Genomic DNA, 23,290 nt, shown 5'->3' with positions numbered 1-23,290 from the left:
ACCGGGGTTCGATTCCCCGCCGGGGAGGACATTATTTTTTACTTGGCTTTGAATTTTCATTTTTTTAATTGTCAATTTGACCGGTATAGTTATACCGGATACTCCTTACGTAAGGGTTTGAAACCAATTTTCATATTGCTAATGCCGTAGCATCTCCAGTTCATTTCAACAGACGATGAGTTAAGTTTTGAACACTTTCCAAACATTCGAATACGTGTATTCATTTGCATTCATGCGCATATTTGTAAAAAGGCGCTTAGATTTACTAAATCCGACTATCATTGCATCATTGATCCTACACGACAGATTACACATTTTTATTATACATCCCGAATGTGACGATAGAAATAGAGGGAACGAACAAATTACATTAAAAAAAACACGAGAATCTCAATGATTGAAGGATTCGTGTAAGCACAGGGCATTATACTCGAAACGACACAATTCCCTATTTCGTTCATATCTGACTCTCTTCATTTTCAATGCTGAAAAACTACAGAAAAATTGAGTGTTGGCGATATTCAAAAATAAATGGAGGACCCGGGCATCGATCCCGGTACCTCTCGCATGCTAAGCGAGCGCTCTACCATGTGAGCTAGTCCCCCTGATGGTTACTGTTTCATTAAATAACGCCTTTATGCGTACAGGTGTCATTCAATCATTTTAGCGGTTCTAACTACAGTCCCGACTAGCCTCGAGAGCTATATTTGTAGACAGTGAGAACTAAGTGATCACGGAAAAAGAAATCAAAGATCTAACTAAAATATATTTAGATTTAGGACAATTAAGTGGTATGCCTACTAATGCTATGGCGGTCAGTCGCAAAAAATGCATAAGGTTGAAACGTCATACATGCATAAAAAGTCGCTAATGTGCTTTCGCTAAAAATTCTTGAACAATGGTAATATTTCAGAGTAAAATAGGGCCAAAAAATATCCCGTGAGGCGGAGTCGAACCACCGACCTAAAGATGTCAGATTTTCTTATTCCACTACAGTCTTCCGCTCTACCAACTGAGCTATCACGGGGTCTGTATGCAAATGGTTAAAATTTATGATTTATACGTATTTGGGTGTATAGGACATTTAGTAATAAAAACCAAAAAGCACCATCAATAGGATCTGAAACATTATTAGGGGAAGGAGGGGCGATAATTCATTTAGATAATTCAATTAGCAAGAGTAGTAGCGAGAACAAAAAAGTAGAATGACGGATCGGTTGCGCTTAACATATCGCCTACAGCAATCAATACTATGAATTTGCGGATGCGTTCAATATAGTAACAAGATAGCAGTGAATATTAAGTACCTAAAAATGGTGGACGTCACTAAGTCCTCGGTAGTATAGTGGTTAGTATCCCCGCCTGTCACGCGGGAGACCGGGGTTCGATTCCCCGCCGGGGAGGACATTATTTTTTACTTGGCTTTGAATTTTCATTTTTTTAATTGTCAATTTGACCGGTATAGTTATACCGGATACTCCTTACGTAAGGGTTTGAAACCAATTTTCATATTGCTAATGCCGTAGCATCTCCAGTTCATTTCAACAGACGATGAGTTAAGTTTTGAACACTTTCCAAACATTCGAATACGTGTATTCATTTGCATTCATGCGCATATTTGTAAAAAGGCGCTTAGATTTACTAAATCCGACTATCATTGCATCATTGATCCTACACGACAGATTACACATTTTTATTATACATCCCGAATGTGACGATAGAAATAGAGGGAACGAACAAATTACATTAAAAAAAACACGAGAATCTCAATGATTGAAGGATTCGTGTAAGCACAGGGCATTATACTCGAAACGACACAATTCCCTATTTCGTTCATATCTGACTCTCTTCATTTTCAATGCTGAAAAACTACAGAAAAATTGAGTGTTGGCGATATTCAAAAATAAATGGAGGACCCGGGCATCGATCCCGGTACCTCTCGCATGCTAAGCGAGCGCTCTACCATGTGAGCTAGTCCCCCTGATGGTTACTGTTTCATTAAATAACGCCTTTATGCGTACAGGTGTCATTCAATCATTTTAGCGGTTCTAACTACAGTCCCGACTAGCCTCGAGAGCTATATTTGTAGACAGTGAGAACTAAGTGATCACGGAAAAAGAAATCAAAGATCTAACTAAAATATATTTAGATTTAGGACAATTAAGTGGTATGCCTACTAATGCTATGGCGGTCAGTCGCAAAAAATGCATAAGGTTGAAACGTCATACATGCATAAAAAGTCGCTAATGTGCTTTCGCTAAAAATTCTTGAACAATGGTAATATTTCAGAGTAAAATAGGGCCAAAAAATATCCCGTGAGGCGGAGTCGAACCACCGACCTAAAGATGTCAGATTTTCTTATTCCACTACAGTCTTCCGCTCTACCAACTGAGCTATCACGGGGTCTGTATGCAAATGGTTAAAATTTATGATTTATACGTATTTGGGTGTATAGGACATTTAGTAATAAAAACCAAAAAGCACCATCAATAGGATCTGAAACATTATTAGGGGAAGGAGGGGCGATAATTCATTTAGATAATTCAATTAGCAAGAGTAGTAGCGAGAACAAAAAAGTAGAATGACGGATCGGTTGCGCTTAACATATCGCCTACAGCAATCAATACTATGAATTTGCGGATGCGTTCAATATAGTAACAAGATAGCAGTGAATATTAAGTACCTAAAAATGGTGGACGTCACTAAGTCCTCGGTAGTATAGTGGTTAGTATCCCCGCCTGTCACGCGGGAGACCGGGGTTCGATTCCCCGCCGGGGAGGACATTATTTTTTACTTGGCTTTGAATTTTCATTTTTTAATTGTCAATTTGACCGGTATAGTTATACCGGATACTCCTTACGTAAGGGTTTGAAACCAATTTTCATATTGCTAATGCCGTAGCATCTCCAGTTCATTTCAACAGACGATGAGTTAAGTTTTGAACACTTTCCAAACATTCGAATACGTGTATTCATTTGCATTCATGCGCATATTTGTAAAAAGGCGCTTAGATTTACTAAATCCGACTATCATTGCATCATTGATCCTACACGACAGATTACACATTTTTATTATACATCCCGAATGTGACGATAGAAATAGAGGGAACGAACAAATTACATTAAAAAAAACACGAGAATCTCAATGATTGAAGGATTCGTGTAAGCACAGGGCATTATACTCGAAACGACACAATTCCCTATTTCGTTCATATCTGACTCTCTTCATTTTCAATGCTGAAAAACTACAGAAAAATTGAGTGTTGGCGATATTCAAAAATAAATGGAGGACCCGGGCATCGATCCCGGTACCTCTCGCATGCTAAGCGAGCGCTCTACCATGTGAGCTAGTCCCCCTGATGGTTACTGTTTCATTAAATAACGCCTTTATGCGTACAGGTGTCATTCAATCATTTTAGCGGTTCTAACTACAGTCCCGACTAGCCTCGAGAGCTATATTTGTAGACAGTGAGAACTAAGTGATCACGGAAAAAGAAATCAAAGATCTAACTAAAATATATTTAGATTTAGGACAATTAAGTGGTATGCCTACTAATGCTATGGCGGTCAGTCGCAAAAAATGCATAAGGTTGAAACGTCATACATGCATAAAAAGTCGCTAATGTGCTTTCGCTAAAAATTCTTGAACAATGGTAATATTTCAGAGTAAAATAGGGCCAAAAAATATCCCGTGAGGCGGAGTCGAACCACCGACCTAAAGATGTCAGATTTTCTTATTCCACTACAGTCTTCCGCTCTACCAACTGAGCTATCACGGGGTCTGTATGCAAATGGTTAAAATTTATGATTTATACGTATTTGGGTGTATAGGACATTTAGTAATAAAAACCAAAAAGCACCATCAATAGGATCTGAAACATTATTAGGGGAAGGAGGGGCGATAATTCATTTAGATAATTCAATTAGCAAGAGTAGTAGCGAGAACAAAAAAGTAGAATGACGGATCGGTTGCGCTTAACATATCGCCTACAGCAATCAATACTATGAATTTGCGGATGCGTTCAATATAGTAACAAGATAGCAGTGAATATTAAGTACCTAAAAATGGTGGACGTCACTAAGTCCTCGGTAGTATAGTGGTTAGTATCCCCGCCTGTCCACGCGGGAGACCGGGGTTCGATTCCCCGCCGGGGAGGACATTATTTTTTACTTGGCTTTGAATTTTCATTTTTTTAATTGTCAATTTGACCGGTATAGTTATACCGGATACTCCTTACGTAAGGGTTTGAAACCAATTTTCATATTGCTAATGCCGTAGCATCTCCAGTTCATTTCAACAGACGATGAGTTAAGTTTTGAACACTTTCCAAACATTCGAATACGTGTATTCATTTGCATTCATGCGCATATTTGTAAAAAGGCGCTTAGATTTACTAAATCCGACTATCATTGCATCATTGATCCTACACGACAGATTACACATTTTTATTATACATCCCGAATGTGACGATAGAAATAGAGGGAACGAACAAATTACATTAAAAAAAACACGAGAATCTCAATGATTGAAGGATTCGTGTAAGCACAGGGCATTATACTCGAAACGACACAATTCCCTATTTCGTTCATATCTGACTCTCTTCATTTTCAATGCTGAAAAACTACAGAAAAATTGAGTGTTGGCGATATTCAAAAATAAATGGAGGACCCGGGCATCGATCCCGGTACCTCTCGCATGCTAAGCGAGCGCTCTACCATGTGAGCTAGTCCCCCTGATGGTTACTGTTTCATTAAATAACGCCTTTATGCGTACAGGTGTCATTCAATCATTTTAGCGGTTCTAACTACAGTCCCGACTAGCCTCGAGAGCTATATTTGTAGACAGTGAGAACTAAGTGATCACGGAAAAAGAAATCAAAGATCTAACTAAAATATATTTAGATTTAGGACAATTAAGTGTATGCCTACTAATGCTATGGCGGTCAGTCGCAAAAAATGCATAAGGTTGAAACGTCATACATGCATAAAAAGTCGCTAATGTGCTTTCGCTAAAAATTCTTGAACAATGGTAATATTTCAGAGTAAAATAGGGCCAAAAATATCCCGTGAGGCGGAGTCGAACCACCGACCTAAAGATGTCAGATTTTCTTATTCCACTACAGTCTTCCGCTCTACCAACTGAGCTATCACGGGGTCTGTATGCAAATGGTTAAAATTTATGATTTATACGTATTTGGGTGTATAGGACATTTAGTAATAAAAACCAAAAAGCACCATCAATAGGATCTGAAACATTATTAGGGGAAGGAGGGGCGATAATTCATTTAGATAATTCAATTAGCAAGAGTAGTAGCGAGAACAAAAAAGTAGAATGACGGATCGGTTGCGCTTAACATATCGCCTACAGCAATCAATACTATGAATTTGCGGATGCGTTCAATATAGTAACAAGATAGCAGTGAATATTAAGTACCTAAAAATGGTGGACGTCACTAAGTCCTCGGTAGTATAGTGGTTAGTATCCCCCGCCTGTCACGCGGGAGACCGGGGTTCGATTCCCCGCCGGGGAGGACATTATTTTTTACTTGGCTTTGAATTTTCATTTTTTTAATTGTCAATTTGACCGGTATAGTTATACCGGATACTCCTTACGTAAGGGTTTGAAACCAATTTTCATATTGCTAATGCCGTAGCATCTCCAGTTCATTTCAACAGACGATGAGTTAAGTTTTGAACACTTTCCAAACATTCGAATACGTGTATTCATTTGCATTCATGCGCATATTTGTAAAAAGGCGCTTAGATTTACTAAATCCGACTATCATTGCATCATTGATCCTACACGACAGATTACACATTTTTATTATACATCCCGAATGTGACGATAGAAATAGAGGGAACGAACAAATTACATTAAAAAAAACACGAGAATCTCAATGATTGAAGGATTCGTGTAAGCACAGGGCATTATACTCGAAACGACACAATTCCCTATTTCGTTCATATCTGACTCTCTTCATTTTCAATGCTGAAAAACTACAGAAAAATTGAGTGTTGGCGATATTCAAAAATAAATGGAGGACCCGGGCATCGATCCCGGTACCTCTCGCATGCTAAGCGAGCGCTCTACCATGTGAGCTAGTCCCCCTGATGGTTACTGTTTCATTAAATAACGCCTTTATGCGTACAGGTGTCATTCAATCATTTTAGCGGTTCTAACTACAGTCCCGACTAGCCTCGAGAGCTATATTTGTAGACAGTGAGAACTAAGTGATCACGGAAAAAGAAATCAAAGATCTAACTAAAATATATTTAGATTTAGGACAATTAAGTGGTATGCCTACTAATGCTATGGCGGTCAGTCGCAAAAAATGCATAAGGTTGAAACGTCATACATGCATAAAAAGTCGCTAATGTGCTTTCGCTAAAAATTCTTGAACAATGGTAATATTTCAGAGTAAAATAGGGCCAAAAAATATCCCGTGAGGCGGAGTCGAACCACCGACCTAAAGATGTCAGATTTTCTTATTCCACTACAGTCTTCCGCTCTACCAACTGAGCTATCACGGGGTCTGTATGCAAATGGTTAAAATTTATGATTTATACGTATTTGGGTGTATAGGACATTTAGTAATAAAAACCAAAAAGCACCATCAATAGGATCTGAAACATTATTAGGGGAAGGAGGGGCGATAATTCATTTAGATAATTCAATTAGCAAGAGTAGTAGCGAGAACAAAAAAGTAGAATGACGGATCGGTTGCGCTTAACATATCGCCTACAGCAATCAATACTATGAATTTGCGGATGCGTTCAATATAGTAACAAGATAGCAGTGAATATTAAGTACCTAAAAATGGTGGACGTCACTAAGTCCTCGGTAGTATAGTGGTTAGTATCCCCGCCTGTCACGCGGGAGACCGGGGTTCGATTCCCCGCCGGGGAGGACATTATTTTTTACTTGGCTTTGAATTTTCATTTTTTTAATTGTCAATTTGACCGGTATAGTTATACCGGATACTCCTTACGTAAGGGTTTGAAACCAATTTTCATATTGCTAATGCCGTAGCATCTCCAGTTCATTTCAACAGACGATGAGTTAAGTTTTGAACACTTTCCAAACATTCGAATACGTGTATTCATTTGCATTCATGCGCATATTTGTAAAAAGGCGCTTAGATTTACTAAATCCGACTATCATTGCATCATTGATCCTACACGACAGATTACACATTTTTATTATACATCCCGAATGTGACGATAGAAATAGAGGGAACGAACAAATTACATTAAAAAAAACACGAGAATCTCAATGATTGAAGGATTCGTGTAAGCACAGGGCATTATACTCGAAACGACACAATTCCCTATTTCGTTCATATCTGACTCTCTTCATTTTCAATGCTGAAAAACTACAGAAAAATTGAGTGTTGGCGATATTCAAAAATAAATGGAGGACCCGGGCATCGATCCCGGTACCTCTCGCATGCTAAGCGAGCGCTCTACCATGTGAGCTAGTCCCCCTGATGGTTACTGTTTCATTAAATAACGCCTTTATGCGTACAGGTGTCATTCAATCATTTTAGCGGTTCTAACTACAGTCCCGACTAGCCTCGAGAGCTATATTTGTAGACAGTGAGAACTAAGTGATCACGGAAAAAGAAATCAAAGATCTAACTAAAATATATTTAGATTTAGGACAATTAAGTGGTATGCCTACTAATGCTATGGCGGTCAGTCGCAAAAAATGCATAAGGTTGAAACGTCATACATGCATAAAAAGTCGCTAATGTGCTTTCGCTAAAAATTCTTGAACAATGGTAATATTTCAGAGTAAAATAGGGCCAAAAAATATCCCGTGAGGCGGAGTCGAACCACCGACCTAAAGATGTCAGATTTTCTTATTCCACTACAGTCTTCCGCTCTACCAACTGAGCTATCACGGGGTCTGTATGCAAATGGTTAAAATTTATGATTTATACGTATTTGGGTGTATAGGACATTTAGTAATAAAAACCAAAAAGCACCATCAATAGGATCTGAAACATTATTAGGGGAAGGAGGGGCGATAATTCATTTAGATAATTCAATTAGCAAGAGTAGTAGCGAGAACAAAAAAGTAGAATGACGGATCGGTTGCGCTTAACATATCGCCTACAGCAATCAATACTATGAATTTGCGGATGCGTTCAATATAGTAACAAGATAGCAGTGAATATTAAGTACCTAAAAATGGTGGACGTCACTAAGTCCTCGGTAGTATAGTGGTTAGTATCCCCGCCTGTCACGCGGGAGACCGGGGTTCGATTCCCCGCCGGGGAGGACATTATTTTTTACTTGGCTTTGAATTTTCATTTTTTTAATTGTCAATTTGACCGGTATAGTTATACCGGATACTCCTTACGTAAGGGTTTGAAACCAATTTTCATATTGCTAATGCCGTAGCATCTCCAGTTCATTTCAACAGACGATGAGTTAAGTTTTGAACACTTTCCAAACATTCGAATACGTGTATTCATTTGCATTCATGCGCATATTTGTAAAAAGGCGCTTAGATTTACTAAATCCGACTATCATTGCATCATTGATCCTACACGACAGATTACACATTTTTATTATACATCCCGAATGTGACGATAGAAATAGAGGGAACGAACAAATTACATTAAAAAAAACACGAGAATCTCAATGATTGAAGGATTCGTGTAAGCACAGGGCATTATACTCGAAACGACACAATTCCCTATTTCGTTCATATCTGACTCTCTTCATTTTCAATGCTGAAAAACTACAGAAAAATTGAGTGTTGGCGATATTCAAAAATAAATGGAGGACCCGGGCATCGATCCCGGTACCTCTCGCATGCTAAGCGAGCGCTCTACCATGTGAGCTAGTCCCCCTGATGGTTACTGTTTCATTAAATAACGCCTTTATGCGTACAGGTGTCATTCAATCATTTTAGCGGTTCTAACTACAGTCCCGACTAGCCTCGAGAGCTATATTTGTAGACAGTGAGAACTAAGTGATCACGGAAAAAGAAATCAAAGATCTAACTAAAATATATTTAGATTTAGGACAATTAAGTGGTATGCCTACTAATGCTATGGCGGTCAGTCGCAAAAAATGCATAAGGTTGAAACGTCATACATGCATAAAAAGTCGCTAATGTGCTTTCGCTAAAAATTCTTGAACAATGGTAATATTTCAGAGTAAAATAGGGCCAAAAAATATCCCGTGAGGCGGAGTCGAACCACCGACCTAAAGATGTCAGATTTTCTTATTCCACTACAGTCTTCCGCTCTACCAACTGAGCTATCACGGGGTCTGTATGCAAATGGTTAAAATTTATGATTTATACGTATTTGGGTGTATAGGACATTTAGTAATAAAAACCAAAAAGCACCATCAATAGGATCTGAAACATTATTAGGGGAAGGAGGGGCGATAATTCATTTAGATAATTCAATTAGCAAGAGTAGTAGCGAGAACAAAAAAGTAGAATGACGGATCGGTTGCGCTTAACATATCGCCTACAGCAATCAATACTATGAATTTGCGGATGCGTTCAATATAGTAACAAGATAGCAGTGAATATTAAGTACCTAAAAATGGTGGACGTCACTAAGTCCTCGGTAGTATAGTGGTTAGTATCCCCGCCTGTCACGCGGGAGACCGGGGTTCGATTCCCCGCCGGGGAGGACATTATTTTTTACTTGGCTTTGAATTTTCATTTTTTTAATTGTCAATTTGACCGGTATAGTTATACCGGATACTCCTTACGTAAGGGTTTGAAACCAATTTTCATATTGCTAATGCCGTAGCATCTCCAGTTCATTTCAACAGACGATGAGTTAAGTTTTGAACACTTTCCAAACATTCGAATACGTGTATTCATTTGCATTCATGCGCATATTTGTAAAAAGGCGCTTAGATTTACTAAATCCGACTATCATTGCATCATTGATCCTACACGACAGATTACACATTTTTATTATACATCCCGAATGTGACGATAGAAATAGAGGGAACGAACAAATTACATTAAAAAAAACACGAGAATCTCAATGATTGAAGGATTCGTGTAAGCACAGGGCATTATACTCGAAACGACACAATTCCCTATTTCGTTCATATCTGACTCTCTTCATTTTCAATGCTGAAAAACTACAGAAAAATTGAGTGTTGGCGATATTCAAAAATAAATGGAGGACCCGGGCATCGATCCCGGTACCTCTCGCATGCTAAGCGAGCGCTCTACCATGTGAGCTAGTCCCCCTGATGGTTACTGTTTCATTAAATAACGCCTTTATGCGTACAGGTGTCATTCAATCATTTTAGCGGTTCTAACTACAGTCCCGACTAGCCTCGAGAGCTATATTTGTAGACAGTGAGAACTAAGTGATCACGGAAAAAGAAATCAAAGATCTAACTAAAATATATTTAGATTTAGGACAATTAAGTGGTATGCCTACTAATGCTATGGCGGTCAGTCGCAAAAAATGCATAAGGTTGAAACGTCATACATGCATAAAAAGTCGCTAATGTGCTTTCGCTAAAAATTCTTGAACAATGGTAATATTTCAGAGTAAAATAGGGCCAAAAAATATCCCGTGAGGCGGAGTCGAACCACCGACCTAAAGATGTCAGATTTTCTTATTCCACTACAGTCTTCCGCTCTACCAACTGAGCTATCACGGGGTCTGTATGCAAATGGTTAAAATTTATGATTTATACGTATTTGGGTGTATAGGACATTTAGTAATAAAAACCAAAAAGCACCATCAATAGGATCTGAAACATTATTAGGGGAAGGAGGGGCGATAATTCATTTAGATAATTCAATTAGCAAGAGTAGTAGCGAGAACAAAAAAGTAGAATGACGGATCGGTTGCGCTTAACATATCGCCTACAGCAATCAATACTATGAATTTGCGGATGCGTTCAATATAGTAACAAGATAGCAGTGAATATTAAGTACCTAAAAATGGTGGACGTCACTAAGTCCTCGGTAGTATAGTGGTTAGTATCCCCGCCTGTCACGCGGGAGACCGGGGTTCGATTCCCCGCCGGGGAGGACATTATTTTTTACTTGGCTTTGAATTTTCATTTTTTTAATTGTCAATTTGACCGGTATAGTTATACCGGATACTCCTTACGTAAGGGTTTGAAACCAATTTTCATATTGCTAATGCCGTAGCATCTCCAGTTCATTTCAACAGACGATGAGTTAAGTTTTGAACACTTTCCAAACATTCGAATACGTGTATTCATTTGCATTCATGCGCATATTTGTAAAAAGGCGCTTAGATTTACTAAATCCGACTATCATTGCATCATTGATCCTACACGACAGATTACACATTTTTATTATACATCCCGAATGTGACGATAGAAATAGAGGGAACGAACAAATTACATTAAAAAAAACACGAGAATCTCAATGATTGAAGGATTCGTGTAAGCACAGGGCATTATACTCGAAACGACACAATTCCCTATTTCGTTCATATCTGACTCTCTTCATTTTCAATGCTGAAAAACTACAGAAAAATTGAGTGTTGGCGATATTCAAAAATAAATGGAGGACCCGGGCATCGATCCCGGTACCTCTCGCATGCTAAGCGAGCGCTCTACCATGTGAGCTAGTCCCCCTGATGGTTACTGTTTCATTAAATAACGCCTTTATGCGTACAGGTGTCATTCAATCATTTTAGCGGTTCTAACTACAGTCCCGACTAGCCTCGAGAGCTATATTTGTAGACAGTGAGAACTAAGTGATCACGGAAAAAGAAATCAAAGATCTAACTAAAATATATTTAGATTTAGGACAATTAAGTGGTATGCCTACTAATGCTATGGCGGTCAGTCGCAAAAAATGCATAAGGTTGAAACGTCATACATGCATAAAAAGTCGCTAATGTGCTTTCGCTAAAAATTCTTGAACAATGGTAATATTTCAGAGTAAAATAGGGCCAAAAAATATCCCGTGAGGCGGAGTCGAACCACCGACCTAAAGATGTCAGATTTTCTTATTCCACTACAGTCTTCCGCTCTACCAACTGAGCTATCACGGGGTCTGTATGCAAATGGTTAAAATTTATGATTTATACGTATTTGGGTGTATAGGACATTTAGTAATAAAAACCAAAAAGCACCATCAATAGGATCTGAAACATTATTAGGGGAAGGAGGGGCGATAATTCATTTAGATAATTCAATTAGCAAGAGTAGTAGCGAGAACAAAAAAGTAGAATGACGGATCGGTTGCGCTTAACATATCGCCTACAGCAATCAATACTATGAATTTGCGGATGCGTTCAATATAGTAACAAGATAGCAGTGAATATTAAGTACCTAAAAATGGTGGACGTCACTAAGTCCTCGGTAGTATAGTGGTTAGTATCCCCGCCTGTCACGCGGGAGACCGGGGTTCGATTCCCCGCCGGGGAGGACATTATTTTTTACTTGGCTTTGAATTTTCATTTTTTTAATTGTCAATTTGACCGGTATAGTTATACCGGATACTCCTTACGTAAGGGTTTGAAACCAATTTTCATATTGCTAATGCCGTAGCATCTCCAGTTCATTTCAACAGACGATGAGTTAAGTTTTGAACACTTTCCAAACATTCGAATACGTGTATTCATTTGCATTCATGCGCATATTTGTAAAAAGGCGCTTAGATTTACTAAATCCGACTATCATTGCATCATTGATCCTACACGACAGATTACACATTTTTATTATACATCCCGAATGTGACGATAGAAATAGAGGGAACGAACAAATTACATTAAAAAAAACACGAGAATCTCAATGATTGAAGGATTCGTGTAAGCACAGGGCATTATACTCGAAACGACACAATTCCCTATTTCGTTCATATCTGACTCTCTTCATTTTCAATGCTGAAAAACTACAGAAAAATTGAGTGTTGGCGATATTCAAAAATAAATGGAGGACCCGGGCATCGATCCCGGTACCTCTCGCATGCTAAGCGAGCGCTCTACCATGTGAGCTAGTCCCCCTGATGGTTACTGTTTCATTAAATAACGCCTTTATGCGTACAGGTGTCATTCAATCATTTTAGCGGTTCTAACTACAGTCCCGACTAGCCTCGAGAGCTATATTTGTAGACAGTGAGAACTAAGTGATCACGGAAAAAGAAATCAAAGATCTAACTAAAATATATTTAGATTTAGGACAATTAAGTGGTATGCCTACTAATGCTATGGCGGTCAGTCGCAAAAAATGCATAAGGTTGAAACGTCATACATGCATAAAAAGTCGCTAATGTGCTTTCGCTAAAAATTCTTGAACAATGGTAATATTTCAGAGTAAAATAGGGCCAAAAAATATCCCGTGAGGCGGAGTCGAACCACCGACCTAAAGATGTCAGATTTTCTTATTCCACTACAGTCTTCCGCTCTACCAACTGAGCTATCACGGGGTCTGTATGCAAATGGTTAAAATTTATGATTTATACGTATTTGGGTGTATAGGACATTTAGTAATAAAAACCAAAAAGCACCATCAATAGGATCTGAAACATTATTAGGGGAAGGAGGGGCGATAATTCATTTAGATAATTCAATTAGCAAGAGTAGTAGCGAGAACAAAAAAGTAGAATGACGGATCGGTTGCGCTTAACATATCGCCTACAGCAATCAATACTATGAATTTGCGGATGCGTTCAATATAGTAACAAGATAGCAGTGAATATTAAGTACCTAAAAATGGTGGACGTCACTAAGTCCTCGGTAGTATAGTGGTTAGTATCCCCGCCTGTCACGCGGGAGACCGGGGTTCGATTCCCCGCCGGGGAGGACATTATTTTTTACTTGGCTTTGAATTTTCATTTTTTTAATTGTCAATTTGACCGGTATAGTTATACCGGATACTCCTTACGTAAGGGTTTGAAACCAATTTTCATATTGCTAATGCCGTAGCATCTCCAGTTCATTTCAACAGACGATGAGTTAAGTTTTGAACACTTTCCAAACATTCGAATACGTGTATTCATTTGCATTCATGCGCATATTTGTAAAAAGGCGCTTAGATTTACTAAATCCGACTATCATTGCATCATTGATCCTACACGACAGATTACACATTTTTATTATACATCCCGAATGTGACGATAGAAATAGAGGGAACGAACAAATTACATTAAAAAAAACACGAGAATCTCAATGATTGAAGGATTCGTGTAAGCACAGGGCATTATACTCGAAACGACACAATTCCCTATTTCGTTCATATCTGACTCTCTTCATTTTCAATGCTGAAAAACTACAGAAAAATTGAGTGTTGGCGATATTCAAAAATAAATGGAGGACCCGGGCATCGATCCCGGTACCTCTCGCATGCTAAGCGAGCGCTCTACCATGTGAGCTAGTCCCCCTGATGGTTACTGTTTCATTAAATAACGCCTTTATGCGTACAGGTGTCATTCAATCATTTTAGCGGTTCTAACTACAGTCCCGACTAGCCTCGAGAGCTATATTTGTAGACAGTGAGAACTAAGTGATCACGGAAAAAGAAATCAAAGATCTAACTAAAATATATTTAGATTTAGGACAATTAAGTGGTATGCCTACTAATGCTATGGCGGTCAGTCGCAAAAAATGCATAAGGTTGAAACGTCATACATGCATAAAAAGTCGCTAATGTGCTTTCGCTAAAAATTCTTGAACAATGGTAATATTTCAGAGTAAAATAGGGCCAAAAAATATCCCGTGAGGCGGAGTCGAACCACCGACCTAAAGATGTCAGATTTTCTTATTCCACTACAGTCTTCCGCTCTACCAACTGAGCTATCACGGGGTCTGTATGCAAATGGTTAAAATTTATGATTTATACGTATTTGGGTGTATAGGACATTTAGTAATAAAAACCAAAAAGCACCATCAATAGGATCTGAAACATTATTAGGGGAAGGAGGGGCGATAATTCATTTAGATAATTCAATTAGCAAGAGTAGTAGCGAGAACAAAAAAGTAGAATGACGGATCGGTTGCGCTTAACATATCGCCTACAGCAATCAATACTATGAATTTGCGGATGCGTTCAATATAGTAACAAGATAGCAGTGAATATTAAGTACCTAAAAATGGTGGACGTCACTAAGTCCTCGGTAGTATAGTGGTTAGTATCCCCGCCTGTCACGCGGGAGACCGGGGTTCGATTCCCCGCCGGGGAGGACATTATTTTTTACTTGGCTTTGAATTTTCATTTTTTTAATTGTCAATTTGACCGGTATAGTTATACCGGATACTCCTTACGTAAGGGTTTGAAACCAATTTTCATATTGCTAATGCCGTAGCATCTCCAGTTCATTTCAACAGACGATGAGTTAAGTTTTGAACACTTTCCAAACATTCGAATACGTGTATTCATTTGCATTCATGCGCATATTTGTAAAAAGGCGCTTAGATTTACTAAATCCGACTATCATTGCATCATTGATCCTACACGACAGATTACACATTTTTATTATACATCCCGAATGTGACGATAGAAATAGAGGGAACGAACAAATTACATTAAAAAAAACACGAGAATCTCAATGATTGAAGGATTCGTGTAAGCACAGGGCATTATACTCGAAACGACACAATTCCCTATTTCGTTCATATCTGACTCTCTTCATTTTCAATGCTGAAAAACTACAGAAAAATTGAGTGTTGGCGATATTCAAAAATAAATGGAGGACCCGGGCATCGATCCCGGTACCTCTCGCATGCTAAGCGAGCGCTCTACCATGTGAGCTAGTCCCCCTGATGGTTACTGTTTCATTAAATAACGCCTTTATGCGTACAGGTGTCATTCAATCATTTTAGCGGTTCTAACTACAGTCCCGACTAGCCTCGAGAGCTATATTTGTAGACAGTGAGAACTAAGTGATCACGGAAAAAGAAATCAAAGATCTAACTAAAATATATTTAGATTTAGGACAATTAAGTGGTATGCCTACTAATGCTATGGCGGTCAGTCGCAAAAAATGCATAAGGTTGAAACGTCATACATGCATAAAAAGTCGCTAATGTGCTTTCGCTAAAAATTCTTGAACAATGGTAATATTTCAGAGTAAAATAGGGCCAAAAAATATCCCGTGAGGCGGAGTCGAACCACCGACCTAAAGATGTCAGATTTTCTTATTCCACTAGAGTCTTCCGCTCTACCAACTGAGCTATCACGGGGTCTGTATGCAAATGGTTAAAATTTATGATTTATACGTATTTGGGTGTATAGGACATTTAGTAATAAAAACCAAAAAGCACCATCAATAGGATCTGAAACATTATTAGGGGAAGGAGGGGCGATAATTCATTTAGATAATTCAATTAGCAAGAGTAGTAGCGAGAACAAAAAAGTAGAATGACGGATCGGTTGCGCTTAACATATCGCCTACAGCAATCAATACTATGAATTTGCGGATGCGTTCAATATAGTAACAAGATAGCAGTGAATATTAAGTACCTAAAAATGGTGGACGTCACTAAGTCCTCGGTAGTATAGTGGTTAGTATCCCCGCCTGTCACGCGGGAGACCGGGGTTCGATTCCCCGCCGGGGAGGACATTATTTTTTACTTGGCTTTGAATTTTCATTTTTTTAATTGTCAATTTGACCGGTATAGTTATACCGGATACTCCTTACGTAAGGGTTTGAAACCAATTTTCATATTGCTAATGCCGTAGCATCTCCAGTTCATTTCAACAGACGATGAGTTAAGTTTTGAACACTTTCCAAACATTCGAATACGTGTATTCATTTGCATTCATGCGCATATTTGTAAAAAGGCGCTTAGATTTACTAAATCCGACTATCATTGCATCATTGATCCTACACGACAGATTACACATTTTTATTATACATCCCGAATGTGACGATAGAAATAGAGGGAACGAACAAATTACATTAAAAAAAACACGAGAATCTCAATGATTGAAGGATTCGTGTAAGCACAGGGCATTATACTCGAAACGACACAATTCCCTATTTCGTTCATATCTGACTCTCTTCATTTTCAATGCTGAAAAACTACAGAAAAATTGAGTGTTGGCGATATTCAAAAATAAATGGAGGACCCGGGCATCGATCCCGGTACCTCTCGCATGCTAAGCGAGCGCTCTACCATGTGAGCTAGTCCCCCTGATGGTTACTGTTTCATTAAATAACGCCTTTATGCGTACAGGTGTCATTCAATCATTTTAGCGGTTCTAACTACAGTCCCGACTAGCCTCGAGAGCTATATTTGTAGACAGTGAGAACTAAGTGATCACGGAAAAAGAAATCAAAGATCTAACTAAAATATATTTAGATTTAGGACAATTAAGTGGTATGCCTACTAATGCTATGGCGGTCAGTCGCAAAAAATGCATAAGGTTGAAACGTCATACATGCATAAAAAGTCGCTAATGTGCTTTCGCTAAAAATTCTTGAACAATGGTAATATTTCAGAGTAAAATAGGGCCAAAAAATATCCCGTGAGGCGGAGTCGAACCACCGACCTAAAGATGTCAGATTTTCTTATTCCACTACAGTCTTCCGCTCTACCAACTGAGCTATCACGGGGTCTGTATGCAAATGGTTAAAATTTATGATTTATACGTATTTGGGTGTATAGGACATTTAGTAATAAAAACCAAAAAGCACCATCAATAGGATCTGAAACATTATTAGGGGAAGGAGGGGCGATAATTCATTTAGATAATTCAATTAGCAAGAGTAGTAGCGAGAACAAAAAAGTAGAATGACGGATCGGTTGCGCTTAACATATCGCCTACAGCAATCAATACTATGAATTTGCGGATGCGTTCAATATAGTAACAAGATAGCAGTGAATATTAAGTACCTAAAAATGGTGGACGTCACTAAGTCCTCGGTAGTATAGTGGTTAGTATCCCCGCCTGTCACGCGGGAGACCGGGGTTCGATTCCCCGCCGGGGAGGACATTATTTTTTACTTGGCTTTGAATTTTCATTTTTTTAATTGTCAATTTGACCGGTATAGTTATACCGGATACTCCTTACGTAAGGGTTTGAAACCAATTTTCATATTGCTAATGCCGTAGCATCTCCAGTTCATTTCAACAGACGATGAGTTAAGTTTTGAACACTTTCCAAACATTCGAATACGTGTATTCATTTGCATTCATGCGCATATTTGTAAAAAGGCGCTTAGATTTACTAAATCCGACTATCATTGCATCATTGATCCTACACGACAGATTACACATTTTTATTATACATCCCGAATGTGACGATAGAAATAGAGGGAACGAACAAATTACATTAAAAAAAACACGAGAATCTCAATGATTGAAGGATTCGTGTAAGCACAGGGCATTATACTCGAAACGACACAATTCCCTATTTCGTTCATATCTGACTCTCTTCATTTTCAATGCTGAAAAACTACAGAAAAATTGAGTGTTGGCGATATTCAAAAATAAATGGAGGACCCGGGCATCGATCCCGGTACCTCTCGCATGCTAAGCGAGCGCTCTACCATGTGAGCTAGTCCCCCTGATGGTTACTGTTTCATTAAATAACGCCTTTATGCGTACAGGTGTCATTCAATCATTTTAGCGGTTCTAACTACAGTCCCGACTAGCCTCGAGAGCTATATTTGTAGACAGTGAGAACTAAGTGATCACGGAAAAAGAAATCAAAGATCTAACTAAAATATATTTAGATTTAGGACAATTAAGTGGTATGCCTACTAATGCTATGGCGGTCAGTCGCAAAAAATGCATAAGGTTGAAACGTCATACATGCATAAAAAGTCGCTAATGTGCTTTCGCTAAAAATTCTTGAACAATGGTAATATTTCAGAGTAAAATAGGGCCAAAAAATATCCCGTGAGGCGGAGTCGAACCACCGACCTAAAGATGTCAGATTTTCTTATTCCACTACAGTCTTCCGCTCTACCAACTGAGCTATCACGGGGTCTGTATGCAAATGGTTAAAATTTATGATTTATACGTATTTGGGTGTATAGGACATTTAGTAATAAAAACCAAAAAGCACCATCAATAGGATCTGAAACATTATTAGGGGAAGGAGGGGCGATAATTCATTTAGATAATTCAATTAGCAAGAGTAGTAGCGAGAACAAAAAAGTAGAATGACGGATCGGTTGCGCTTAACATATCGCCTACAGCAATCAATACTATGAATTTGCGGATGCGTTCAATATAGTAACAAGATAGCAGTGAATATTAAGTACCTAAAAATGGTGGACGTCACTAAGTCCTCGGTAGTATAGTGGTTAGTATCCCCGCCTGTCACGCGGGAGACCGGGGTTCGATTCCCCGCCGGGGAGGACATTATTTTTTACTTGGCTTTGAATTTTCATTTTTTTAATTGTCAATTTGACCGGTATAGTTATACCGGATACTCCTTACGTAAGGGTTTGAAACCAATTTTCATATTGCTAATGCCGTAGCATCTCCAGTTCATTTCAACAGACGATGAGTTAAGTTTTGAACACTTTCCAAACATTCGAATACGTGTATTCATTTGCATTCATGCGCATATTTGTAAAAAGGCGCTTAGATTTACTAAATCCGACTATCATTGCATCATTGATCCTACACGACAGATTACACATTTTTATTATACATCCCGAATGTGACGATAGAAATAGAGGGAACGAACAAATTACATTAAAAAAAACACGAGAATCTCAATGATTGAAGGATTCGTGTAAGCACAGGGCATTATACTCGAAACGACACAATTCCCTATTTCGTTCATATCTGACTCTCTTCATTTTCAATGCTGAAAAACTACAGAAAAATTGAGTGTTGGCGATATTCAAAAATAAATGGAGGACCCGGGCATCGATCCCGGTACCTCTCGCATGCTAAGCGAGCGCTCTACCATGTGAGCTAGTCCCCCTGATGGTTACTGTTTCATTAAATAACGCCTTTATGCGTACAGGTGTCATTCAATCATTTTAGCGGTTCTAACTACAGTCCCGACTAGCCTCGAGAGCTATATTTGTAGACAGTGAGAACTAAGTGATCACGGAAAAAGAAATCAAAGATCTAACTAAAATATATTTAGATTTAGGACAATTAAGTGGTATGCCTACTAATGCTATGGCGGTCAGTCGCAAAAAATGCATAAGGTTGAAACGTCATACATGCATAAAAAGTCGCTAATGTGCTTTCGCTAAAAATTCTTGAACAATGGTAATATTTCAGAGTAAAATAGGGCCAAAAAATATCCCGTGAGGCGGAGTCGAACCACCGACCTAAAGATGTCAGATTTTCTTATTCCACTACAGTCTTCCGCTCTACCAACTGAGCTATCACGGGGTCTGTATGCAAATGGTTAAAATTTATGATTTATACGTATTTGGGTGTATAGGACATTTAGTAATAAAAACCAAAAAGCACCATCAATAGGATCTGAAACATTATTAGGGGAAGGAGGGGCGATAATTCATTTAGATAATTCAATTAGCAAGAGTAGTAGCGAGAACAAAAAAGTAGAATGACGGATCGGTTGCGCTTAACATATCGCCTACAGCAATCAATACTATGAATTTGCGGATGCGTTCAATATAGTAACAAGATAGCAGTGAATATTAAGTACCTAAAAATGGTGGACGTCACTAAGTCCTCGGTAGTATAGTGGTTAGTATCCCCGCCTGTCACGCGGGAGACCGGGGTTCGATTCCCCGCCGGGGAGGACATTATTTTTTACTTGGCTTTGAATTTTCATTTTTTTAATTGTCAATTTGACCGGTATAGTTATACCGGATACTCCTTACGTAAGGGTTTGAAACCAATTTTCATATTGCTAATGCCGTAGCATCTCCAGTTCATTTCAACAGACGATGAGTTAAGTTTTGAACACTTTCCAAACATTCGAATACGTGTATTCATTTGCATTCATGCGCATATTTGTAAAAAGGCGCTTAGATTTACTAAATCCGACTATCATTGCATCATTGATCCTACACGACAGATTACACATTTTTATTATACATCCCGAATGTGACGATAGAAATAGAGGGAACGAACAAATTACATTAAAAAAAACACGAGAATCTCAATGATTGAAGGATTCGTGTAAGCACAGGGCATTATACTCGAAACGACACAATTCCCTATTTCGTTCATATCTGACTCTCTTCATTTTCAATGCTGAAAAACTACAGAAAAATTGAGTGTTGGCGATATTCAAAAATAAATGGAGGACCCGGGCATCGATCCCGGTACCTCTCGCATGCTAAGCGAGCGCTCTACCATGTGAGCTAGTCCCCCTGATGGTTACTGTTTCATTAAATAACGCCTTTATGCGTACAGGTGTCATTCAATCATTTTAGCGGTTCTAACTACAGTCCCGACTAGCCTCGAGAGCTATATTTGTAGACAGTGAGAACTAAGTGATCACGGAAAAAGAAATCAAAGATCTAACTAAAATATATTTAGATTTAGGACAATTAAGTGGTATGCCTACTAATGCTATGGCGGTCAGTCGCAAAAAATGCATAAGGTTGAAACGTCATACATGCATAAAAAGTCGCTAATGTGCTTTCGCTAAAAATTCTTGAACAATGGTAATATTTCAGAGTAAAATAGGGCCAAAAAATATCCCGTGAGGCGGAGTCGAACCACCGACCTAAAGATGTCAGATTTTCTTATTCCACTACAGTCTTCCGCTCTACCAACTGAGCTATCACGGGGTCTGTATGCAAATGGTTAAAATTTATGATTTATACGTATTTGGGTGTATAGGACATTTAGTAATAAAAACCAAAAAGCACCATCAATAGGATCTGAAACATTATTAGGGGAAGGAGGGGCGATAATTCATTTAGATAATTCAATTAGCAAGAGTAGTAGCGAGAACAAAAAAGTAGAATGACGGATCGGTTGCGCTTAACATATCGCCTACAGCAATCAATACTATGAATTTGCGGATGCGTTCAATATAGTAACAAGATAGCAGTGAATATTAAGTACCTAAAAATGGTGGACGTCACTAAGTCCTCGGTAGTATAGTGGTTAGTATCCCCGCCTGTCACGCGGGAGACCGGGGTTCGATTCCCCGCCGGGGAGGACATTATTTTTTACTTGGCTTTGAATTTTCATTTTTTTAATTGTCAATTTGACCGGTATAGTTATACCGGATACTCCTTACGTAAGGGTTTGAAACCAATTTTCATATTGCTAATGCCGTAGCATCTCCAGTTCATTTCAACAGACGATGAGTTAAGTTTTGAACACTTTCCAAACATTCGAATACGTGTATTCATTTGCATTCATGCGCATATTTGTAAAAAGGCGCTTAGATTTACTAAATCCGACTATCATTGCATCATTGATCCTACACGACAGATTACACATTTTTATTATACATCCCGAATGTGACGATAGAAATAGAGGGAACGAACAAATTACATTAAAAAAAACACGAGAATCTCAATGATTGAAGGATTCGTGTAAGCACAGGGCATTATACTCGAAACGACACAATTCCCTATTTCGTTCATATCTGACTCTCTTCATTTTCAATGCTGAAAAACTACAGAAAAATTGAGTGTTGGCGATATTCAAAAATAAATGGAGGACCCGGGCATCGATCCCGGTACCTCTCGCATGCTAAGCGAGCGCTCTACCATGTGAGCTAGTCCCCCTGATGGTTACTGTTTCATTAAATAACGCCTTTATGCGTACAGGTGTCATTCAATCATTTTAGCGGTTCTAACTACAGTCCCGACTAGCCTCGAGAGCTATATTTGTAGACAGTGAGAACTAAGTGATCACGGAAAAAGAAATCAAAGATCTAACTAAAATATATTTAGATTTAGGACAATTAAGTGGTATGCCTACTAATGCTATGGCGGTCAGTCGCAAAAATTGCATAAGGTTGAAACGTCATACATGCATAAAAAGTCGCTAATGTGCTTTCGCTAAAAATTCTTGAACAATGGTAATATTTCAGAGTAAAATAGGGCCAAAAAATATCCCGTGAGGCGGAGTCGAACCACCGACCTAAAGATGTCAGATTTTCTTATTCCACTACAGTCTTCCGCTCTACCAACTGAGCTATCACGGGGTCTGTATGCAAATGGTTAAAATTTATGATTTATACGTATTTGGGTGTATAGGACATTTAGTAATAAAAACCAAAAAGCACCATCAATAGGATCTGAAACATTATTAGGGGAAGGAGGGGCGATAATTCATTTAGATAATTCAATTAGCAAGAGTAGTAGCGAGAACAAAAAAGTAGAATGACGGATCGGTTGCGCTTAACATATCGCCTACAGCAATCAATACTATGAATTTGCGGATGCGTTCAAT

General features: G+C 38.6%; 47 non-coding genes across 47 annotated transcripts; 14 read left to right on the top strand and 33 right to left on the bottom strand.

Moving 5' to 3' along the window:
* Window positions 1-532: 532 nt before the first annotated feature.
* On the bottom strand, window positions 533-605 carry Trnaa-agc (transfer RNA alanine (anticodon AGC)). Its single transcript has one exon. It is a non-coding gene; the product is annotated as a tRNA-Ala (tRNA).
* A 330-nt stretch (window positions 606-935) lies between these two features.
* Trnay-gua (transfer RNA tyrosine (anticodon GUA)) lies at window positions 936-1,027 on the bottom strand. The gene is given in 2 exon segments: window positions 936-971; window positions 991-1,027. It is a non-coding gene; the product is annotated as a tRNA-Tyr (tRNA).
* Window positions 1,028-1,331: 304 nt separating this feature from the next.
* Window positions 1,332-1,403, top strand: Trnad-guc (transfer RNA aspartic acid (anticodon GUC)). The gene has a single exon. It is a non-coding gene; the product is annotated as a tRNA-Asp (tRNA).
* Window positions 1,404-1,908: 505 nt separating this feature from the next.
* On the bottom strand, window positions 1,909-1,981 carry Trnaa-agc (transfer RNA alanine (anticodon AGC)). Its single transcript has one exon. It is a non-coding gene; the product is annotated as a tRNA-Ala (tRNA).
* A 330-nt stretch (window positions 1,982-2,311) lies between these two features.
* On the bottom strand, window positions 2,312-2,403 carry Trnay-gua (transfer RNA tyrosine (anticodon GUA)). The gene is given in 2 exon segments: window positions 2,312-2,347; window positions 2,367-2,403. It is a non-coding gene; the product is annotated as a tRNA-Tyr (tRNA).
* Window positions 2,404-2,707: 304 nt separating this feature from the next.
* On the top strand, window positions 2,708-2,779 carry Trnad-guc (transfer RNA aspartic acid (anticodon GUC)). The gene has a single exon. It is a non-coding gene; the product is annotated as a tRNA-Asp (tRNA).
* A 504-nt stretch (window positions 2,780-3,283) lies between these two features.
* On the bottom strand, window positions 3,284-3,356 carry Trnaa-agc (transfer RNA alanine (anticodon AGC)). The gene has a single exon. It is a non-coding gene; the product is annotated as a tRNA-Ala (tRNA).
* A 330-nt stretch (window positions 3,357-3,686) lies between these two features.
* Trnay-gua (transfer RNA tyrosine (anticodon GUA)) lies at window positions 3,687-3,778 on the bottom strand. Its single transcript is given in 2 exon segments — window positions 3,687-3,722; window positions 3,742-3,778. It is a non-coding gene; the product is annotated as a tRNA-Tyr (tRNA).
* An 882-nt stretch (window positions 3,779-4,660) lies between these two features.
* On the bottom strand, window positions 4,661-4,733 carry Trnaa-agc (transfer RNA alanine (anticodon AGC)). The gene has a single exon. It is a non-coding gene; the product is annotated as a tRNA-Ala (tRNA).
* Window positions 4,734-5,061: 328 nt separating this feature from the next.
* Trnay-gua (transfer RNA tyrosine (anticodon GUA)) lies at window positions 5,062-5,153 on the bottom strand. The gene is given in 2 exon segments: window positions 5,062-5,097; window positions 5,117-5,153. It is a non-coding gene; the product is annotated as a tRNA-Tyr (tRNA).
* An 882-nt stretch (window positions 5,154-6,035) lies between these two features.
* On the bottom strand, window positions 6,036-6,108 carry Trnaa-agc (transfer RNA alanine (anticodon AGC)). Its single transcript has one exon. It is a non-coding gene; the product is annotated as a tRNA-Ala (tRNA).
* A 330-nt stretch (window positions 6,109-6,438) lies between these two features.
* Trnay-gua (transfer RNA tyrosine (anticodon GUA)) lies at window positions 6,439-6,530 on the bottom strand. Its single transcript is given in 2 exon segments — window positions 6,439-6,474; window positions 6,494-6,530. It is a non-coding gene; the product is annotated as a tRNA-Tyr (tRNA).
* A 304-nt stretch (window positions 6,531-6,834) lies between these two features.
* On the top strand, window positions 6,835-6,906 carry Trnad-guc (transfer RNA aspartic acid (anticodon GUC)). The gene has a single exon. It is a non-coding gene; the product is annotated as a tRNA-Asp (tRNA).
* A 505-nt stretch (window positions 6,907-7,411) lies between these two features.
* Window positions 7,412-7,484, bottom strand: Trnaa-agc (transfer RNA alanine (anticodon AGC)). The gene has a single exon. It is a non-coding gene; the product is annotated as a tRNA-Ala (tRNA).
* Window positions 7,485-7,814: 330 nt separating this feature from the next.
* Trnay-gua (transfer RNA tyrosine (anticodon GUA)) lies at window positions 7,815-7,906 on the bottom strand. The gene is given in 2 exon segments: window positions 7,815-7,850; window positions 7,870-7,906. It is a non-coding gene; the product is annotated as a tRNA-Tyr (tRNA).
* Window positions 7,907-8,210: 304 nt separating this feature from the next.
* Window positions 8,211-8,282, top strand: Trnad-guc (transfer RNA aspartic acid (anticodon GUC)). The gene has a single exon. It is a non-coding gene; the product is annotated as a tRNA-Asp (tRNA).
* A 505-nt stretch (window positions 8,283-8,787) lies between these two features.
* On the bottom strand, window positions 8,788-8,860 carry Trnaa-agc (transfer RNA alanine (anticodon AGC)). Its single transcript has one exon. It is a non-coding gene; the product is annotated as a tRNA-Ala (tRNA).
* A 330-nt stretch (window positions 8,861-9,190) lies between these two features.
* Trnay-gua (transfer RNA tyrosine (anticodon GUA)) lies at window positions 9,191-9,282 on the bottom strand. Its single transcript is given in 2 exon segments — window positions 9,191-9,226; window positions 9,246-9,282. It is a non-coding gene; the product is annotated as a tRNA-Tyr (tRNA).
* Window positions 9,283-9,586: 304 nt separating this feature from the next.
* On the top strand, window positions 9,587-9,658 carry Trnad-guc (transfer RNA aspartic acid (anticodon GUC)). The gene has a single exon. It is a non-coding gene; the product is annotated as a tRNA-Asp (tRNA).
* Window positions 9,659-10,163: 505 nt separating this feature from the next.
* Window positions 10,164-10,236, bottom strand: Trnaa-agc (transfer RNA alanine (anticodon AGC)). The gene has a single exon. It is a non-coding gene; the product is annotated as a tRNA-Ala (tRNA).
* A 330-nt stretch (window positions 10,237-10,566) lies between these two features.
* Trnay-gua (transfer RNA tyrosine (anticodon GUA)) lies at window positions 10,567-10,658 on the bottom strand. Its single transcript is given in 2 exon segments — window positions 10,567-10,602; window positions 10,622-10,658. It is a non-coding gene; the product is annotated as a tRNA-Tyr (tRNA).
* Window positions 10,659-10,962: 304 nt separating this feature from the next.
* Trnad-guc (transfer RNA aspartic acid (anticodon GUC)) lies at window positions 10,963-11,034 on the top strand. Its single transcript has one exon. It is a non-coding gene; the product is annotated as a tRNA-Asp (tRNA).
* A 505-nt stretch (window positions 11,035-11,539) lies between these two features.
* Trnaa-agc (transfer RNA alanine (anticodon AGC)) lies at window positions 11,540-11,612 on the bottom strand. Its single transcript has one exon. It is a non-coding gene; the product is annotated as a tRNA-Ala (tRNA).
* Window positions 11,613-11,942: 330 nt separating this feature from the next.
* Trnay-gua (transfer RNA tyrosine (anticodon GUA)) lies at window positions 11,943-12,034 on the bottom strand. Its single transcript is given in 2 exon segments — window positions 11,943-11,978; window positions 11,998-12,034. It is a non-coding gene; the product is annotated as a tRNA-Tyr (tRNA).
* Window positions 12,035-12,338: 304 nt separating this feature from the next.
* On the top strand, window positions 12,339-12,410 carry Trnad-guc (transfer RNA aspartic acid (anticodon GUC)). Its single transcript has one exon. It is a non-coding gene; the product is annotated as a tRNA-Asp (tRNA).
* Window positions 12,411-12,915: 505 nt separating this feature from the next.
* Trnaa-agc (transfer RNA alanine (anticodon AGC)) lies at window positions 12,916-12,988 on the bottom strand. Its single transcript has one exon. It is a non-coding gene; the product is annotated as a tRNA-Ala (tRNA).
* A 330-nt stretch (window positions 12,989-13,318) lies between these two features.
* On the bottom strand, window positions 13,319-13,410 carry Trnay-gua (transfer RNA tyrosine (anticodon GUA)). Its single transcript is given in 2 exon segments — window positions 13,319-13,354; window positions 13,374-13,410. It is a non-coding gene; the product is annotated as a tRNA-Tyr (tRNA).
* Window positions 13,411-13,714: 304 nt separating this feature from the next.
* On the top strand, window positions 13,715-13,786 carry Trnad-guc (transfer RNA aspartic acid (anticodon GUC)). Its single transcript has one exon. It is a non-coding gene; the product is annotated as a tRNA-Asp (tRNA).
* Window positions 13,787-14,291: 505 nt separating this feature from the next.
* Window positions 14,292-14,364, bottom strand: Trnaa-agc (transfer RNA alanine (anticodon AGC)). Its single transcript has one exon. It is a non-coding gene; the product is annotated as a tRNA-Ala (tRNA).
* Window positions 14,365-14,694: 330 nt separating this feature from the next.
* Window positions 14,695-14,786, bottom strand: Trnay-gua (transfer RNA tyrosine (anticodon GUA)). Its single transcript is given in 2 exon segments — window positions 14,695-14,730; window positions 14,750-14,786. It is a non-coding gene; the product is annotated as a tRNA-Tyr (tRNA).
* A 304-nt stretch (window positions 14,787-15,090) lies between these two features.
* On the top strand, window positions 15,091-15,162 carry Trnad-guc (transfer RNA aspartic acid (anticodon GUC)). The gene has a single exon. It is a non-coding gene; the product is annotated as a tRNA-Asp (tRNA).
* Window positions 15,163-15,667: 505 nt separating this feature from the next.
* On the bottom strand, window positions 15,668-15,740 carry Trnaa-agc (transfer RNA alanine (anticodon AGC)). Its single transcript has one exon. It is a non-coding gene; the product is annotated as a tRNA-Ala (tRNA).
* A 726-nt stretch (window positions 15,741-16,466) lies between these two features.
* Trnad-guc (transfer RNA aspartic acid (anticodon GUC)) lies at window positions 16,467-16,538 on the top strand. The gene has a single exon. It is a non-coding gene; the product is annotated as a tRNA-Asp (tRNA).
* A 505-nt stretch (window positions 16,539-17,043) lies between these two features.
* On the bottom strand, window positions 17,044-17,116 carry Trnaa-agc (transfer RNA alanine (anticodon AGC)). Its single transcript has one exon. It is a non-coding gene; the product is annotated as a tRNA-Ala (tRNA).
* Window positions 17,117-17,446: 330 nt separating this feature from the next.
* Window positions 17,447-17,538, bottom strand: Trnay-gua (transfer RNA tyrosine (anticodon GUA)). The gene is given in 2 exon segments: window positions 17,447-17,482; window positions 17,502-17,538. It is a non-coding gene; the product is annotated as a tRNA-Tyr (tRNA).
* A 304-nt stretch (window positions 17,539-17,842) lies between these two features.
* Window positions 17,843-17,914, top strand: Trnad-guc (transfer RNA aspartic acid (anticodon GUC)). Its single transcript has one exon. It is a non-coding gene; the product is annotated as a tRNA-Asp (tRNA).
* A 505-nt stretch (window positions 17,915-18,419) lies between these two features.
* Window positions 18,420-18,492, bottom strand: Trnaa-agc (transfer RNA alanine (anticodon AGC)). Its single transcript has one exon. It is a non-coding gene; the product is annotated as a tRNA-Ala (tRNA).
* A 330-nt stretch (window positions 18,493-18,822) lies between these two features.
* Trnay-gua (transfer RNA tyrosine (anticodon GUA)) lies at window positions 18,823-18,914 on the bottom strand. Its single transcript is given in 2 exon segments — window positions 18,823-18,858; window positions 18,878-18,914. It is a non-coding gene; the product is annotated as a tRNA-Tyr (tRNA).
* Window positions 18,915-19,218: 304 nt separating this feature from the next.
* On the top strand, window positions 19,219-19,290 carry Trnad-guc (transfer RNA aspartic acid (anticodon GUC)). The gene has a single exon. It is a non-coding gene; the product is annotated as a tRNA-Asp (tRNA).
* Window positions 19,291-19,795: 505 nt separating this feature from the next.
* Trnaa-agc (transfer RNA alanine (anticodon AGC)) lies at window positions 19,796-19,868 on the bottom strand. The gene has a single exon. It is a non-coding gene; the product is annotated as a tRNA-Ala (tRNA).
* A 330-nt stretch (window positions 19,869-20,198) lies between these two features.
* On the bottom strand, window positions 20,199-20,290 carry Trnay-gua (transfer RNA tyrosine (anticodon GUA)). The gene is given in 2 exon segments: window positions 20,199-20,234; window positions 20,254-20,290. It is a non-coding gene; the product is annotated as a tRNA-Tyr (tRNA).
* Window positions 20,291-20,594: 304 nt separating this feature from the next.
* Trnad-guc (transfer RNA aspartic acid (anticodon GUC)) lies at window positions 20,595-20,666 on the top strand. Its single transcript has one exon. It is a non-coding gene; the product is annotated as a tRNA-Asp (tRNA).
* Window positions 20,667-21,171: 505 nt separating this feature from the next.
* Window positions 21,172-21,244, bottom strand: Trnaa-agc (transfer RNA alanine (anticodon AGC)). The gene has a single exon. It is a non-coding gene; the product is annotated as a tRNA-Ala (tRNA).
* A 330-nt stretch (window positions 21,245-21,574) lies between these two features.
* On the bottom strand, window positions 21,575-21,666 carry Trnay-gua (transfer RNA tyrosine (anticodon GUA)). Its single transcript is given in 2 exon segments — window positions 21,575-21,610; window positions 21,630-21,666. It is a non-coding gene; the product is annotated as a tRNA-Tyr (tRNA).
* A 304-nt stretch (window positions 21,667-21,970) lies between these two features.
* Trnad-guc (transfer RNA aspartic acid (anticodon GUC)) lies at window positions 21,971-22,042 on the top strand. The gene has a single exon. It is a non-coding gene; the product is annotated as a tRNA-Asp (tRNA).
* Window positions 22,043-22,547: 505 nt separating this feature from the next.
* On the bottom strand, window positions 22,548-22,620 carry Trnaa-agc (transfer RNA alanine (anticodon AGC)). The gene has a single exon. It is a non-coding gene; the product is annotated as a tRNA-Ala (tRNA).
* A 330-nt stretch (window positions 22,621-22,950) lies between these two features.
* Window positions 22,951-23,042, bottom strand: Trnay-gua (transfer RNA tyrosine (anticodon GUA)). Its single transcript is given in 2 exon segments — window positions 22,951-22,986; window positions 23,006-23,042. It is a non-coding gene; the product is annotated as a tRNA-Tyr (tRNA).
* Window positions 23,043-23,290: the final 248 nt, after the last annotated feature.

This window comes from Mytilus californianus, unplaced genomic scaffold (genome assembly GCF_021869535.1).
Source record: "Mytilus californianus isolate M0D057914Y unplaced genomic scaffold, xbMytCali1.0.p SCAF_57, whole genome shotgun sequence".
NCBI lineage: Eukaryota > Metazoa > Mollusca > Bivalvia > Mytilida > Mytilidae > Mytilus > Mytilus californianus.
The sequence above is the reverse complement of the archived record's forward strand: the minus strand, read 5'-3'. Positions and strand labels throughout refer to the sequence as shown.